We start from the raw sequence: 15359 nt of genomic DNA on the forward strand, positions 1-15359 counted from the left end.
AGATAAATTAAGAATTTGGGATTAACAAATACACACTACTATATAGAAAAGAGATAACAAGGATTCACAGTATAACACGGGGAACTATGCAGCATTCAATATCTTGTAATAATCTAGAATGGAAAAGAATCTGAAAAGAACATATATAATATATACGAAATTGATGTTATACAGGGAATCCAAACACCTTCTTCCAACAACACAAGAGAAGACTCTACACACGGACATCACCAGATGGTTGACACCGAAATCAGATTGATTATATTCTTTAATACAGTCAGCAAAAACAAGACTGGGAGCTGACTGTGGCTCGGATCATGACCTCCTTATTGCCAAATTCAGACTGAAATTGAAGAAAGTGGAGAAAATCACTAGACCATTCAGGTATGACCTTAATCAAATCCCTTATGACTTCACAGTGGAAGTAAGAAATAGATTTAAGGGACTAGATCTGATAGACAGAGTGCCTGATGAACTATGGATGGAGGTTCGTGACACTGTACAGGAGACAGGAATCAAGACCATCCCCAAGAAAAAGAAATGCAAAACAGCAAAATGGCTGTCTGAGGAGGCCTTACAAATAGCTGTGAAAAGAAGAGACAAGAAAAGCAAAGGAGAAAAGGAAAGATATACTCATTTAAATGCAGAGTTCCAAAGAATAGCAAGGAGAGATAAAGTCTTCCTCAGCGATCAGTGCAAAGAAATAGAGGAAAACAATAGAATGAAAAAGACTAGAGATCTCTTCAAGAAAATTAGAGACACCGAGGGAACATTTCATGCAAAGATGGGCTCGATAAAGGACAGAAATGGTAGGGATCTAACAGAAGCAGATAGATATGAAGAGCCAGCCTGGGCAGGGGAAGAAGTCCAGCTCCTCACCAGCTGTCACTCTGTTAATAGATATTAACAGAAGATATTAAGAAGAGGTGGCAAGAATACACAGAAGAACTGTACAAAAAGGATCTTCACAACCCAGATAATCACAATGGTGTGATCACTCACCTAGAGCCAGACATCCTGGAATGTGAAGTCAAGTGGGCCTTAGGAAGCATCACTATCAATAAAGCTAGTGGAGGTGATGGAATTCCAGTTGAGCTATTTCAAATCCTGAAAGACGATGCTGTGAAAGTGCTGCACTCAATATGCCAGCAAATTTGGAAAACTCAGCAGTGGCCACAGGACTGGAAAAGGTCAGTTTTCATTCCAATCCCAAAGAAAGGCAATGCCAAAGAATGCTCAAACTACCACACAATTGTACTCATCTCACATGCTGGTAAAGTAATGCTTAAAATTCTCCAAGCCAGGCTTCAGCAATACGTGAACCATGAACTTCCTGATGTTCAAGCTGGTTTTAGAAAAGGCAGAGGAACCAGAGATCAAATTGCCAACATCTGATGGATCATGGAGAAAGCAAGAGAGTTCCAGAAAAACATCTATTTCTGCTTTATTGACTATGCCAAAGCCTTTAACTCTGTGGATCACAATAAACTGTGGAAAATTCTGAAAGAGATGAGAATACCAGACCGCCTGACCTGCCTCTTGAGAAACCTGTATGCAGGTCAGGAAGCAACAGTTAGAGCTGGACATGGAACAACAGACTGGTTCCAAATAGGAAAAGGAGTACGTCAAGGCTGTATATTGTCACCCTGCTTATTTAACTTATATGTAGTGTACATCATGAGAAACGCTGGGCTGGAAGAAGCACAAGCTGGAATCAAGATTGCCGGGAGAAATATCAGTAACCTCAGATATGCAGATGACACCACCCTTATGGCAGAAAGTGAAGAAGAACTAAAGAGCCTCTTGATGAAAATGAAAGAGGAGAGTAAACAAGTTGGCTTAAAGCTCAACATTCAGAAAACTAAGATCATGGCATCCGGTCCCATTACTTCATGGAAAATAGATGGGGAAACAGTGGCTGACTTGATTTTTCTGCGCTCCAAAATCACTGCAGATGGTGATTGCTGCCATGAAATTAAAAGACGCTTACTCCTTGGAAGGAAAGTTATGACCAACCTAGATAGTGTATTAAAAAGCAGAGACGTTACTTTGCCAACAAAGGTCTGTCTAGTCAAGGCTGTGGTTTTTCCAGTGGTCATGTTTGGATGTGAGAGTTGGACTATAAAGAAAGCTGAGCGCCGAAGAATTGATGCTTTTGAACTGTGGTGTTGGAGAAGACTCTTGAGAGTCCCTTGGACTGCAAAGAGATCCGACCAGTCCATCCTAAAGGAAATCAGTCCTGGGTGTTCATTAGAAGGACTGATGTTGAAGCTGAAACTCCAGTACTCTGGCCACCTGATGTGAAGAGCTGACTCATTTGAAAACACCCTCATGCTGGGAAAGATTGAGGGCAGGAAGAGAAGGGGACGACAGAGGATGAGATGGTTGGATAGCATCACTGACTTGATGGACATGGGTTTGGGTGGACATGGGTTTGAGTTGGTGATGGACAGGGAGGCCTGGCATGGTGCGGTTCACGGGGTCACAAAGAGTCAGACACAACTGAGTGACTGAACTGAACTAATGCTGAGAAGTGGTCCTTCATCTTCAATTTTCTGGAAGAGTTTATGTATAATTGGTACATGTTTTATATGTTTGGTAGAAATCATCAGTGAAGACATCTGGGCCTAGAATTTTCTTTGTGGAAAGGTACAAACTAGACATTATTGCTCATTGCTATTTTACATAAACAACATTAACTTGGATTCTTACATATTAGCTTTTCTTTTTAAAACAACATGTAAATGGTAAAGTCTGTCAGTTTTTATCTGAAAAACTCTATCAAAATTCTTGGAAGGATTTTGTTGGGTATACAATCCTAGGTTTACAGCCATTTTCTCTCGGCATTCTGGAAATACTATTTGGTTTTCTAGCTGTAAGTGTTGCTGGTGTCAGACTGAGTAATGTGCTCTTTTTTTTCTCAGACTGCTTTTCTATTTCTTTTGGTGTCCTGAAGTTTTACTCCTGGCTGCAAACTTCAAATTTTAAAAATATGTATATTTACTTATTTGTTTGGCTAAGCTGGGTCTTAGTTGCAGCACCAGGGATCTTTCCTGTGGTATGTGGGATCTTTTTAGTTGTGGCATGTGGGATCTAGTTCCCTGACCAGGGATTGAACCCAGGCCCCCTGGACTGGGAGCTCAGAGCCTAAGCCAGGGACCACCAGGGAAGTCCCCAAATTCTTCTTGTTTGGTACAAATCCTTATATCTGTGGGTTCATGCATTTCATCTGTTCTTGAAAAATATTTATCTTCAAATATTTTCTGTACTTCATTCTTTTTAAAAATGTCTCCATTGATCAGGATAAAAAATTTTTAGACCTTACCTTTATACCTGCTTTTACCTTCTCATATTTCCCTTCTTATCTCTCTGTTATTCATTCTATTTTTTCAGCTCTATCTTCTAGTTTAGTACTTCTTAAACTTGAAAATGCCTATTAATTGCCAAAGAATCTTGTTAAACTACAAAATCCTTAAAAATATATATTTGTTTGGCTACACTGGGTCTCAGCTGCAGCACTCAGGACCTTCGATCTTCATTGGGGCACACAGAATTTTAAGCTGCGGCATGTTAGCTCCTACCTGCGGCACGTGGAACCTAGTTCCCTGACCAGGGATCGAATCTGGGACCCTTGCATTGGGAGTGTGGAGTCTTAGCTACTGGACCACTAGGGAAGTGTCTAAAATTCAAATTTGATTCAGTAGTTTTGGATAGGGCCTGAGAGTCTGCATTTCTAACAAGTCCCCAGGGTGATGCTGCTGCTAATCCAAGGACCATACTTCAGGGAGCAGCTTTTTTATTCATTCATCTCTTTTCAGCTGTGTTTGATTTGCTGTTAGCTCCCTCCAATTAGTTTTTGTTTTAATCATTGTATTTTTTTTTATTTCTATAATTTCTGGATGGTTCTCTTTCAAAACTGACCATTCTAGTGTCTTGTTGCTTGTTAATTTTTATAATGCCATCTTTTATTTCATTAAACATTTACACACATGTGGTTAGTTTGCATTTTGTGGCTAATATCAGAAGTCCTTGGACCTATAAATATATTGTTTATGTTGACTGTTGCTCATGGTGGTCTGTTTCTCTGTGTTTTGTGATCTCACGTTGTGAGCTTGTGTTTGGATGAACCTATGGAAAATCTGGAGGCTGAAATTGAGGATACTTTCTTCCAGAAACAATTTGCATTTGCTTCTGTCCAGAGAGGTCCAGAATAGGATAGCAACTTGGGACCAGGTCCCTAACATACCAGAATCTTAGGTTGCCTTACCTTGACCCTGGGTTAATATCTAACTTACCAAATGTGATGCTAATATTGGCATTTGCCTTTAGCACAACTCCACCTTTCCTGTCCATTCCCCATGCCCAAGAGGATTGTTTTGTTTTGTGGCCTCTTTGAGATTTCCCTTCCCACAAGTCCCAGCAATGCAATGAAAATTGTTTCACGTTGGATCTCATTGTTTAAAAGCATAAGGCTCCCCTGAGTTTTGATGTCTTAGTGATTTAGTGCATAGAAGCTTAATTCATATTTTGAAGCAGATCCCTAAAACCTTGTCTGTATTTTCCAAACAACTGAGGATTTGTAGATATGAAGATACATGCAGAAGTGTACATGATCAGTCGTGTCTGACTCTTTGTGACCCCTTGGACTGTAGCTCTTCTGTCAATGGGATTTCCCAGGCAAGAATAGTGGAATGAGTTGCCATTTCCTCCTCCAGGGGATCTTGCGAACCCAGAAATCAAACCTGCCTCTCCTGCATTGCCGGCAGGTTCTTGACCACTGAGCCACTCGGAAACCCATGAAGATAGGTAGGGACCGGTCTGTAGCAGCAAGTACAAAGGGAAGGAAGAGCAGCTGGAGAGTGAGAGAAGGTTGTTTTTTGTTTGCTGTGCTGGGTCTTCATTGTAGCATGTGGGCTTTGTTGCCCCGAGGCATGTGGGATCTTAGTTCTCAGTTCCCGTACCAGGGATTGAACCCATGTCCAGTGCATTAGAAGGGGGCTTATTTACCACTGGACCACCAGGGAAGTCCCAAGAGAATTTGTTTTGCACATAACTTCTAACAAATGCTTGTGAACGTGCCTTAGCCATGCCCTGTAAGTGTCAAAATAAAGAGCATTCTAAAATTTAAAAATTAAATAAATAAATAAAAGCACTAGGTACCTTGTTCACTCCACCTGAACTAAAACCCTGACTCTCATTTTCCAGGCACCACATAAGGTCCTTTAATTTTTGCGCAACTCTAGGAAAGTGAAGAAACTCTCCAAAATAGGGTTGAGATCTCATTTCTTTCCACTCCGATGAGCAGGGATTCAGGGAAAGATTTTATTCAGGTTAGAAAAATAATGCGGTGTTTCTTAACATCAGTGTGTGATGAAATAAAATTCATAATCACCACATCACAGTAAAGGATAATCCTTAAAAGTAGATATATTCAGCTTAATGATAAACTTTCCTTTTGTTCTTAATTTTCTCATCTTGTTGCCAGTGAAATGGTCCACAAACCAACACTTGAGTACTAATACTACACAGCATGAGGGTAGGTTTATGGGAAACAGCAGAGAGAAAGGAAGATCTCTTTCTGGAAGGGAAACCAAGCCCCGATAAAAATAAAAATGGGTGGGAGCAGGCTGAAACACTCAGATTATTTGTGAAATTGTCAGGCACTGTGCCAAGACTTGCACACATGAAATAAGAGAGGAGACAAATATGAACACCCAGATACTGCCTACTCCTTGGTTGGGGACGGCGGTCAGAGGTGTACACTCATGCCTCACACCTGGCATATTTGGTTCCCACAGTGCACTGCGGCTCCAGGATGGCATTTTTCAAGGACATTCTGCTGCTCCCACGAGCTAGACTCCTGCCAACTGAAAGATGTCCTTGGTTAAGTGGGTTCAATGAACCCTCTTAATCGTCAGCTCCATCTTCAGGCAACTGTCCATACACCTCCTCCCAGGGCTCACTTCCTGATGGCTTTTCTGCTTGATTCCTTAGCCTAGAATAATTTTGCTAATTCACTCATGGCTGAAGTGCTGAAAATGGCTATTGTTATTCATAACTATTACAGTCATTATTGAAATGAACAAGTAGATTGAAACATCTCTCTAGTTGACTGGACCTCTCGCAGGTGTGGGGATGTAGCTGGGAGTGTTTGTATGTGCCTTTAAAGTTTACCTAACTTGGGCCAAATGTAACTTTATCCTTTTGTGTTGTCCCAGAAAGGTCATACTTCAAGGTGTTTCTAAGTCCTTCTTCATGAATTTATGCTGAAGTTTTATTAAGTTATATGGTAATAAAAATAATGAAGTCTCTGTTCCTAACCAGTTTCAGAATTCAGAACTTACACACCCCGGGTCTACTTCCTCCCTGTAAACGAGAGACATCACACTGCATGTTATAAAACCCTTTCCTGTTCAAAAGGACAGAGATCATTGCCCAACTCATAAATATTTAAGGGAAGAAAATGTCTACAGATGTCAGCCGATTGTTTTTATTTGTTCAAAGAAATGGTTTTCGCTTGATTATAATTGTATATATTAAGGCTTTGTGCCAAAGGACAAGAAAGCCTGGCCTCTGCCCTCTAGGAACTCTTAGTTATGGGGAAGCCAGGAACCATATAAACAATGACCACAGAGTCCAGATGGAGTTGATGGGGTTCTTGGAGGGTCACAGAGAAAGTGAACAGTAGGCACTTGAAACTGTGGCTTTGGGTCTTGGAAATTTTCTAAGGGACTTAGAAATTCTAAAGTTCTTCCAGGGACTTTCCTGGAGGTCCGGTGGTCAAGACTCCACACTCTCAATGAAGGGGGCATGAGTACAATCCCTGGTCGGGGAAGTAAGATTTCACATGCCACGCGGCACAGCCAACAACAACAAAAAAGAAGTTCATGTACGTGGAGATATGTCTCATGAGCAGCTGCAGATAGGGTTTGGGAGTCTTACAGCATAACTGAAGCACGCAAGGTAACTGCGGCTGTGGAACCACTGGCCCAGCAGCCCATGTAGCAGAGAGGAAACGAGAGCTGAAGGCAGTATAACATGTCGGGGGCTGGTTTATGGGTAGTCTCATTTCTTCCCACTGTCTCTCTTAGAAGAACACAGCTTCATCTTCTGCATTAGGTAAGTATATGGAGACACATCTTAACCCCGACAGGCAATAAGAGGGGCTGTATCTTAATCCAGGAAGTCTGGGTGTCTTAAGTCTGGCCCCAAACCAGGGTGGGCTGACAAACGGGGAGGGACACTCCCTAACTGGGACGTTTGTGACTGGAAGGTAGAGGGGAATCAGTTCAGTGACCTGTGCCTTAAGCAAAAACTCCACGACCACCACCCTCCCCTCACATATGTGCATACACACTCGGAGCCAGGATTCTGGAGTAGAAGAAATTCATTACCAAAAATACCAAAATACTTATCCTTTTCCAGGGTACAACAAGCATTCATTCATTCACTTAGTAAACATCCCCGTATGTTTAAGAGTTCACTCCAGCATCAGCACCTCTTGGAAATGCCTTTTGATGCCCCCATGGGTTGATTGAGTAGCCATTTCTTGGTGCTCCCATAACAGCTATTACAGAGTGCTAATCAGGACCTTCTTCCTATCCACTGCCTTAGACTCTGGGCCTCTGGATGTAGGGACCCTGCCTTGATCAATGGTGCTCATTAGATGGTTGTTGAATGAATACATCCACCCCAACCTTATCCATGGTTTTGATTACCTGTGGTCAACCATGGTCCAAAAATATTAAACGGGAAGCTCCAGAAATAAACAATCTTCAAGTTTTCAATTGCATGCCATTTTGAGAAGAGTGATGATGCCTGTCCCAGAGTATCTTAGCTGATAGTCACTAAGTAGCCTTCTAAATTAGATCGACTGTCTTGCTACCACGTTGCTTGTGTTTATTTTTCTCAAAATCACCCCAAAGCATCAGAGAAGTGATGCTGGTTATTCAGGTTTGCCACAGAGAAGCTGTAAAACATTAATACTTCCTTTAAGTGAAAAGGTGAATGTGCTCAACTTTAAAAGGAAAGAAAAAAAGTCAAACGCTGTGGTTGCTAAGATGAACCTTCTATCCCAGAGGCTGTGAAGAAGGAAAAAGAAATATATTCCAGCTTTGCTTTTGCACCTCAAAGTTCAAAAGTTATGGCTACACTGCGTGATAAGTGCTCAGTTAAGATGGAAAAGGCATTAAATTAATACAATAAGATATTTTATGTATATGAGAGATCACATTCACATAACTTTTATTACAGTTGTTGTTTAGTCACTAAGTTGTATCTGACTCTTTCGCAACTCCATGGACTATAGCCCTCTGTCCATGGGATTTCCCAGGCAAGAATACTGGAGTGGGCTGCCATTTCCTTCTCTGGGGGATCTTCCCAAACCAGGAATCAAATCTGTGTCTCCTGCATTGCCAGGCAGGTTCTTTACCACTGAGCCACTTGGGAGGCCCATTAGGATGAGTATAACTTCCCAGAGTGGTTTTTAACATGCTGAGTTTGAGACCCTCTGCTTTGAACACTTGCTAATTCACATGTGTTCCATGAAGAGTAGCACACGGGCGTGACCAGGAACTGTTTAGATATGCAAAATCTCTGGTCCCACGCAAGATCTACAGAATCAGAATGGACATTTATTACAGTACACTGATAAAATCATTTTATTATTATTGTTGTGGATCTCTTACTGTGCCTAATTTATAACTTAAACTTTACCATAGGTAAGTATATATAGGAAAAAATAGTATATATAGGGTTCAATACTATCACAGTTGCAGGCATCCACTGGGGGTCTTGGAATGTATCCCCCACAGATAATGGGTGACCACTGGACTTAAAGTTCATGCTATAATTTTTAAAGGAACTGGATAATTTATTAGAAGGTATAATAGGGGGGAAAGTCTTGCACGATAGCAACCCCAGTGCAAAATACTCAGCAAAACGCAGGACACCTATATAACTAAACCTAGCAAGGAATCTAATTCAAACTTTGAGATTTCACAGATCAGCAAAACTTCCAAAATATACATTATCAACTTAAGCATTCAGAAATAAGAAAATAATTCTAGGGACTTTCCTGGTGGAGGAACTTCTAAAAAAAATTCTAATGTCAGAGCCCTTTTATAAAAGGAAGACCATTTTAACCCCAAAGAGTAGGGAGAGGAGAGAGAATCTTGAGACAAAGGGCAGTTTGTGGTGTTGTTGTTTCTCTGGACACACAGTGAGGCTGGTGGGACCTTAATTCTTCCACCAGCAGTTGAGCCCAGACCCGTGGCAGTGAGGCCACCGAGTCCTAATCACTGGACAACCAGTGAAGTGTTCGTCGCTAAGTCATGCTCAACTCTTTGCGACCCCATGGACTGCAGCCCACCAGGCTCCTCTGTCCATGGGGTTTTCCAGGCAAGGATACTAGGATGGGTTGCCATTTCCTTCTCCAAGGGATCTTCACGACCCAGTGATTGAACTTGGGTCTCCTGCACTGCAGGCAGATTCTCTGGACAACCAGAGAATTCCCAAAATGGCAGTTCTTTGAGAGGAATGAATTTTCTTTAATAAGAAAGTCACCATGTTGTCCTTTTTATCACATTGTCACTGCCTGGAAACACGCCAATCTAAACAGCATTGCCTAGCAGACAGGCCGCTGGGGACCCTGGGCTGGAGGGAGGCCTGAATATGTGGAGAGGCAGAACACAGTCCTGGATGGCAAGATTAAAGAGCCCTAATTCCTCCTAGATTGTTGTTCAGTCACTAAGTTATGTCTGGCTCTTTGAGACCCCGTCGGCTGCAGCATGCCAGGTCCCTCTGTCCTCCACCATCTCCCGGAGTTTGCTCAAATTCATGTCCTTTGAGTCAGTGATGCTATCTAACCATCTCTTCCTCTGCCACCCCCTTCTCCTTTTGCCTTCAGTCTTTCCCAGCACCAAGGTCTTTTCCAATCGATCAGCTCTTCACATCAGGTGGCCAAAGTATTGAAGCTTCAGCTTCAGCACCAGTCCTTCCAATGAGTATTCAGAGTTGATTTATTTAGGATTGACTGGTTTGATCTCCTTGTTGTTCAAGGGACCCTCAAGAGTCTTCTCCAGCACCACAATTTGAAAGCATCAATTCTTTGGCTCTCAGCCTTCTTTATGGTCCACCTCTCACATCCGTACATGACTATTGGAAAAACCATAGCTTTGACTACAAGGGCGTTTGTCAGTAAAGTCACATCTCTGCTTTTTAATACACTGTCTAGGTTTGTCATTGTGGATTATTTTAATGCAATTCCAGTTAAGATCGGAGAAGGCAATGGCACCCCACTCCAGTATTCTTGCCTGAAAAATCCATGGATGGAGGAGCCTGGTAGGCTGCAGTCCACGGGGTCATGAAGTCGGACACGACTGAGCAACTTCACTTTCACTTTTCACTTTCATGCATTGGAGAAGGAAATGGCAACCCACTCCAGTGTTCTTGCCTGGAGAATCCCAGGGATGGGGAAGCCTGGTGGGCTGCTGTCTATGGGGTCGCACAGAGTCGGACATGACTGAAGCGACTTAGCAGCAGCAGCAGTTAAGATCCCACGTGGAAGAAGGAATATTCTGACCAAATGAACCTGGAGCTCCCCCTTCTAGAATAAACAAGCAAGACTAAGAAAAAAAAAATAAGAGACTAACTTGAAACTTTCCTTACGATTAGGTTGGTGCAAAAATAATTGTGGATTTGCATTGCTGAACTTTGCTGTTTGACATTGAAATGCATTCTTGAATAAATGTGGTTATGTTACACATCATTTTAATGTGCATTTCCCATTTTGTGGGTTTTTTTTTTTCTAATGACATTACTTGCTGTTTATTTTACATTTGTTTTAGGCTAGGGGAATGATGTGAGACAAAAAACAAATTCAGGAAATCTTATCTGAGTTCAAACTGGGTCACAGAGCCTCAGAGACAACAAGCAACATCAACAAAGCACTTGAGCCAGGAACTGCTAATGAATGTACAATGCAGTGATGGCTCAAGAAGTTTAGCAAAGGAGGCAAGAGCCTTGAAGATGAAGATCGCAGTGCCCAGTCATCAGAAGTTGACAACGGCCAATTGAGAAGATCATCGAAGCTGATCCTCTTACAACTACACGAGAAGTTGTCAAAGAATTCAGCGTCGACTGTTCTTTGGTCGTTTGGCATTTGAAGAAAATTGAAAAGGTGGGAAAGCTCCATAAGTGGATGCCTCATGAGGTGACTAAAAATCAAAAAAATGGTCATTTTGAAGTGTCGTCTTCTCTTATTCTTTGCAACAAACCATTTCTCAATTGGGTTGTGATGTGCAATGAAAAGTGGATTTTATATGATAACTACTGATGACCAGCTCACTGGCTGGACTGAGAAGAAGCTCCAAAGCACTTCCCAAAGCCAAACTTGCATCAAAAAAGTCATAGTCACTGTTTCGTGGTCTGCTGCCTATCTGATCCACTACAGCTTCTGAATCTCGGTGAAACCACTACATCTGAGAAGTATGCTCAGCAAATCAATGAGATGCGCTGAAAACTTCAATGCCTGCAGCTGGCCTTGGTCAACAGAATGGGCCCAATTCTCCACAACAACACCTGACCACACATTGCATAATGAACACGTCAAAAGTTGAACTAATTGGCCTATGAAATTTTGCCTCATTCACCATACTCACCTGACTTCTCGCCAACCGACTACCACTTCTTCAAGCATTTTGACAACTTTTTGCAGGGAAAACATTTCCACAACCAGCAGGAGGCAGGAAATACTTTCCAAGAGTTCACTGAATCCTGAAGTAGGGAGTTTTATGCAACAGGAATAAATAAACTTATTTCTCATTGGCAAAAATGTGTTGGATGTAATGGTTCCTTTTCTGATTAATGAAGATGTGTTTGAGCCTAGTTATAATGATTATGAATTTCCCAGGTGGTGCTGGTGGTAAGGAATCCACCTGCAAATGCAGGAGACACAAGAGATACCAGTTCGATCCCTAGGTCAGGAAGATCCCCTGTAGTAGGAAATGGCAATCCGCTCCAGTATTTTCCCCTAGAAAATCCCATGGAGAGAGGAGCCTGGAAGGTTACAGTCTGTGGGGTTGCAAAGAGTTGAACACAACTGAACAACTGAGCATAGCACATGATATGATAAGAATCCTTTCTTCCCTTCGAAGCACAGGCTACTGTGCCAAGAGGGGAAAAGGATTAAAAAAAAAAAACTGGCAGCAGAATTCCTTTTAGAAATTCAACTGTCAGGCTTCCCTTGTGGTTCAGCTGGTAAAGAATCTGGCTGCAATGTGGAAGACCTGGGTTCGATCTCTGGGTTGGGAAGTTCCCCTGGAGAAGGAAAAGGCTACCCACTCCAGTATTCTGGCCTAGAGAATTCCATGGACTATACAGTCCATGCGGTCACAAACAGTTGACATGACTGAGCGACTTAAAAAAAAAAAGAAAGAAATTCAACTGTCTTTATTAGGAAAATACTTTGGTGCCAATTTGGAGCTAAAAGGAAATTCCCTCCACCTGAAGGGTATGGGCAAAATAGACGGGCAGCAGCTGGCAGATTTGGCTACACATTAGAATCACTAAATGGCAACCCACTCTAGTATTCTTGGCTGGAAAATCCCATGGACAGAGAGGAGCCTGATGGACTACAGTCCACGGGGTTGCAAAGAGTTGGATACATCTGGGCAGCTAACACTTTCACTTAGAATCACTTGGGGCACTTTAAAACATACTGCATCCCAGGTTCCACTCTCAGCCTCAGAGAAGCTGGTTAGACCCTGTTTCCTCTTCTGGAGCACTGAGAAAGACTACATTTCCCAGCTTCCCTTGTAATAACCCAGGAGACTAGATCCCTGAATCATTGTTAGGAGTGCCACCCCATTTCCATCAGATGTGATGTGGACAAGAAAGGAATAATAAAGTTGTTAAACTATTAAGCTGTGATGTTCTGATTGTTAGTTACAGCTGATAGCCTTTCTTGAATTTCTGATTTAATTGCTCTGGACTGGCATCCAAACAATTGTGTTTTTTTTGTTGTTTTTTTTAACTCTCCAGGCAATTTTTATGGGTAGCCAGTGCTGAGAACCACTGAGGTGGACAGAAATACAAGTGCAGAGTTGCTGGTATAGTAACGAAGGACTGAGTTTCCAGGGTGCCCCAGGAGATGGCAAGAAGTTTGTCCACAGTGAGAGAAAGAAGCAGGAGAGGGACCAGCGACATGAAGGGAGGACCCAAGGAGGAAAAGCTGGCTAAGAAAACATTCCCTGAGCTGGGAATGGTCAAGGGACATTTTGGAATTGGCGTGTTTACTATTCGGGTCTCAGTTCTCATCAGAGCTGTCAGGTGGGTGACGTGAGGCCCCATGGCTGCCTCCAAATCACCAGTCAAGCTGTCCCCACACTAGTCCCTGTGTGAGTGGATGCTTTGGAGATATCAAGGGAAGGGAGCCAGTTCAACATTTGGTTGTCATAGAAGGGAACAGCCAAAGCCCTTCTTGAAAATGTTCAGTGAGCATCCTGGGATCCCCTGAGGAACTCAGGTGGGAAGGAAGCTGACCCCTCAACCACACACCCATGGAGACACTGGGATGATATTTCAACCAGTCTCTATGGCCCCTGCTGCTGAGCACCTAGAACCAATCCTAGCATTACCCCAGGAGAAGCCATGACACCTTACAGAGGATGAACCTGAGGTCCAGAGAAGGAGAAGAACCTGCCTAAGACCACACAGCTAGTCCTGGGTAAAGCTGAGTGGATTAGCTATGGGTTCCCTGAGTTCCCCAGCCCTCATGGATGCTCACAGACTCCTGGATACAAGCTTTTAACACGAGCATCTTCTGGAGCTGGGGAGTGTGGAACAGTGGGACATCACAGAACACAAGACATGTCACTCCAGCTTCCATTTCAGAATCATCTATGCTGTGCTCCCCCAACTCTAAACCTTTCCCGAAGCCATCCACTCGATCCCAACAAAAGACAGACAGAGCCTCGAACCTTTGCTTTCACATTTAATCAAAGGAAAGAAAACCAGTCAGAGAGAAAGCTCGGGAATTAGACGGCTGAGGGATGGGACGGGGAAGGATAGCTGGGCTGGGACTGGGTATGGACAGGCGGACGGGGTCCTCATTATCCTGAGGTTGCTCAGTACAAGCGTCCACAGTGCGGGGGGGAGGAGGAGCACACACACCTGTTCCAACCCAGCCCTGGTCCCTCAAGCGGGGCTGAGGCAGGGGAGGAAGGAGGCTGTTCAGAGAGGGATGGAGACAGGAAAGGAGGGGCCCAGCCCTGACCCTCGGGCATCACCAGAGGTGAAGATGGAGATTCACCCTGAAGAACCAGGTACCAGCTCCTGAGCATGATGTCCAGTGCCCATTCCCATCCAAGAGGATGGTCTTCTAATCAGGGCGCTCTGGAGCGTTACCAAAGGGAGGGGGGTGGCTGCCTCTATTCCCAAGTCTTCTGGGTGAGGTGGGGAGGGATGGACAAAGGGCACCATGGCCCCGGGCCAGCAGGAGGACACCCATTTTCCTCCCACTCCCAGTCTCCTTGGGCTAAGGGTGAGGGGGAAGCAAGGGAGAGCTAATAGAGGAGAAATTAAAAGAACCGCTGACTAAAGGGAAAAGAGGAAAGTAGAGGTGCATAGTGGGTGCAGAGCTATGCAAATGAGATGGGAGCAGGCTTGACCGGCACATCTCACTTGTATACCTAGGCAAATGCAAATGAGATCCCTAATATAATAAATATATTTCTAACTTTGTAATAAATATTCTGTTTCTTCTCCCTCCCCTTCCCTAAGAAATGGGCACACAGTGGTTCAGGGGCCAGCTTGGGCTGACACTGCAGCGAAGACGGACTAGACACTCAGAAGAACTGGGGAGCACAAAGGCTGGGGGTAGGGACAGTGGGGGAGGTCCCCTACAAGGACAGGTTCACCCCAGGAAAGGTCACAGAGAAGGATGAGGGATGAGATGCCGGGGGAAGTCGAGGACAGCATTCTTTTCTTAAAAGGGATTCTCCTATTTTACACAATCGCCCTCCCAAGGACTGGAGGGCAGGCATTTAGGATCAGGAGACAAAGCAGAGTTGGAGGAAGATATCCCCGGAGGGCCAAGCCTCTGGAATCCGGGATAAGCGTCTCATAAGAAATGCGGGCTGATGGTGAGCCCCAAAAAGGGGGGCCCCCAAAGAGTAACCTCCAAAGCAAAACTACCTTTTGCTTCTCCCTTTCCCAAAACGAAGCATGAAACACACACACACACACACACACACACACACACCAGTGGCAGAAACAGACTAGACACCGCCGCAAGGCGAAACAGAAACTGCAGACTACAGGGGTAATGGCGCCCCCTGGAGTCACAGAGGGAGCCTGCT

This window comes from Capricornis sumatraensis, chromosome 8, assembly GCF_032405125.1.
Source record: "Capricornis sumatraensis isolate serow.1 chromosome 8, serow.2, whole genome shotgun sequence".
NCBI classification, from domain to species: Eukaryota; Metazoa; Chordata; class Mammalia; order Artiodactyla; family Bovidae; genus Capricornis; species Capricornis sumatraensis.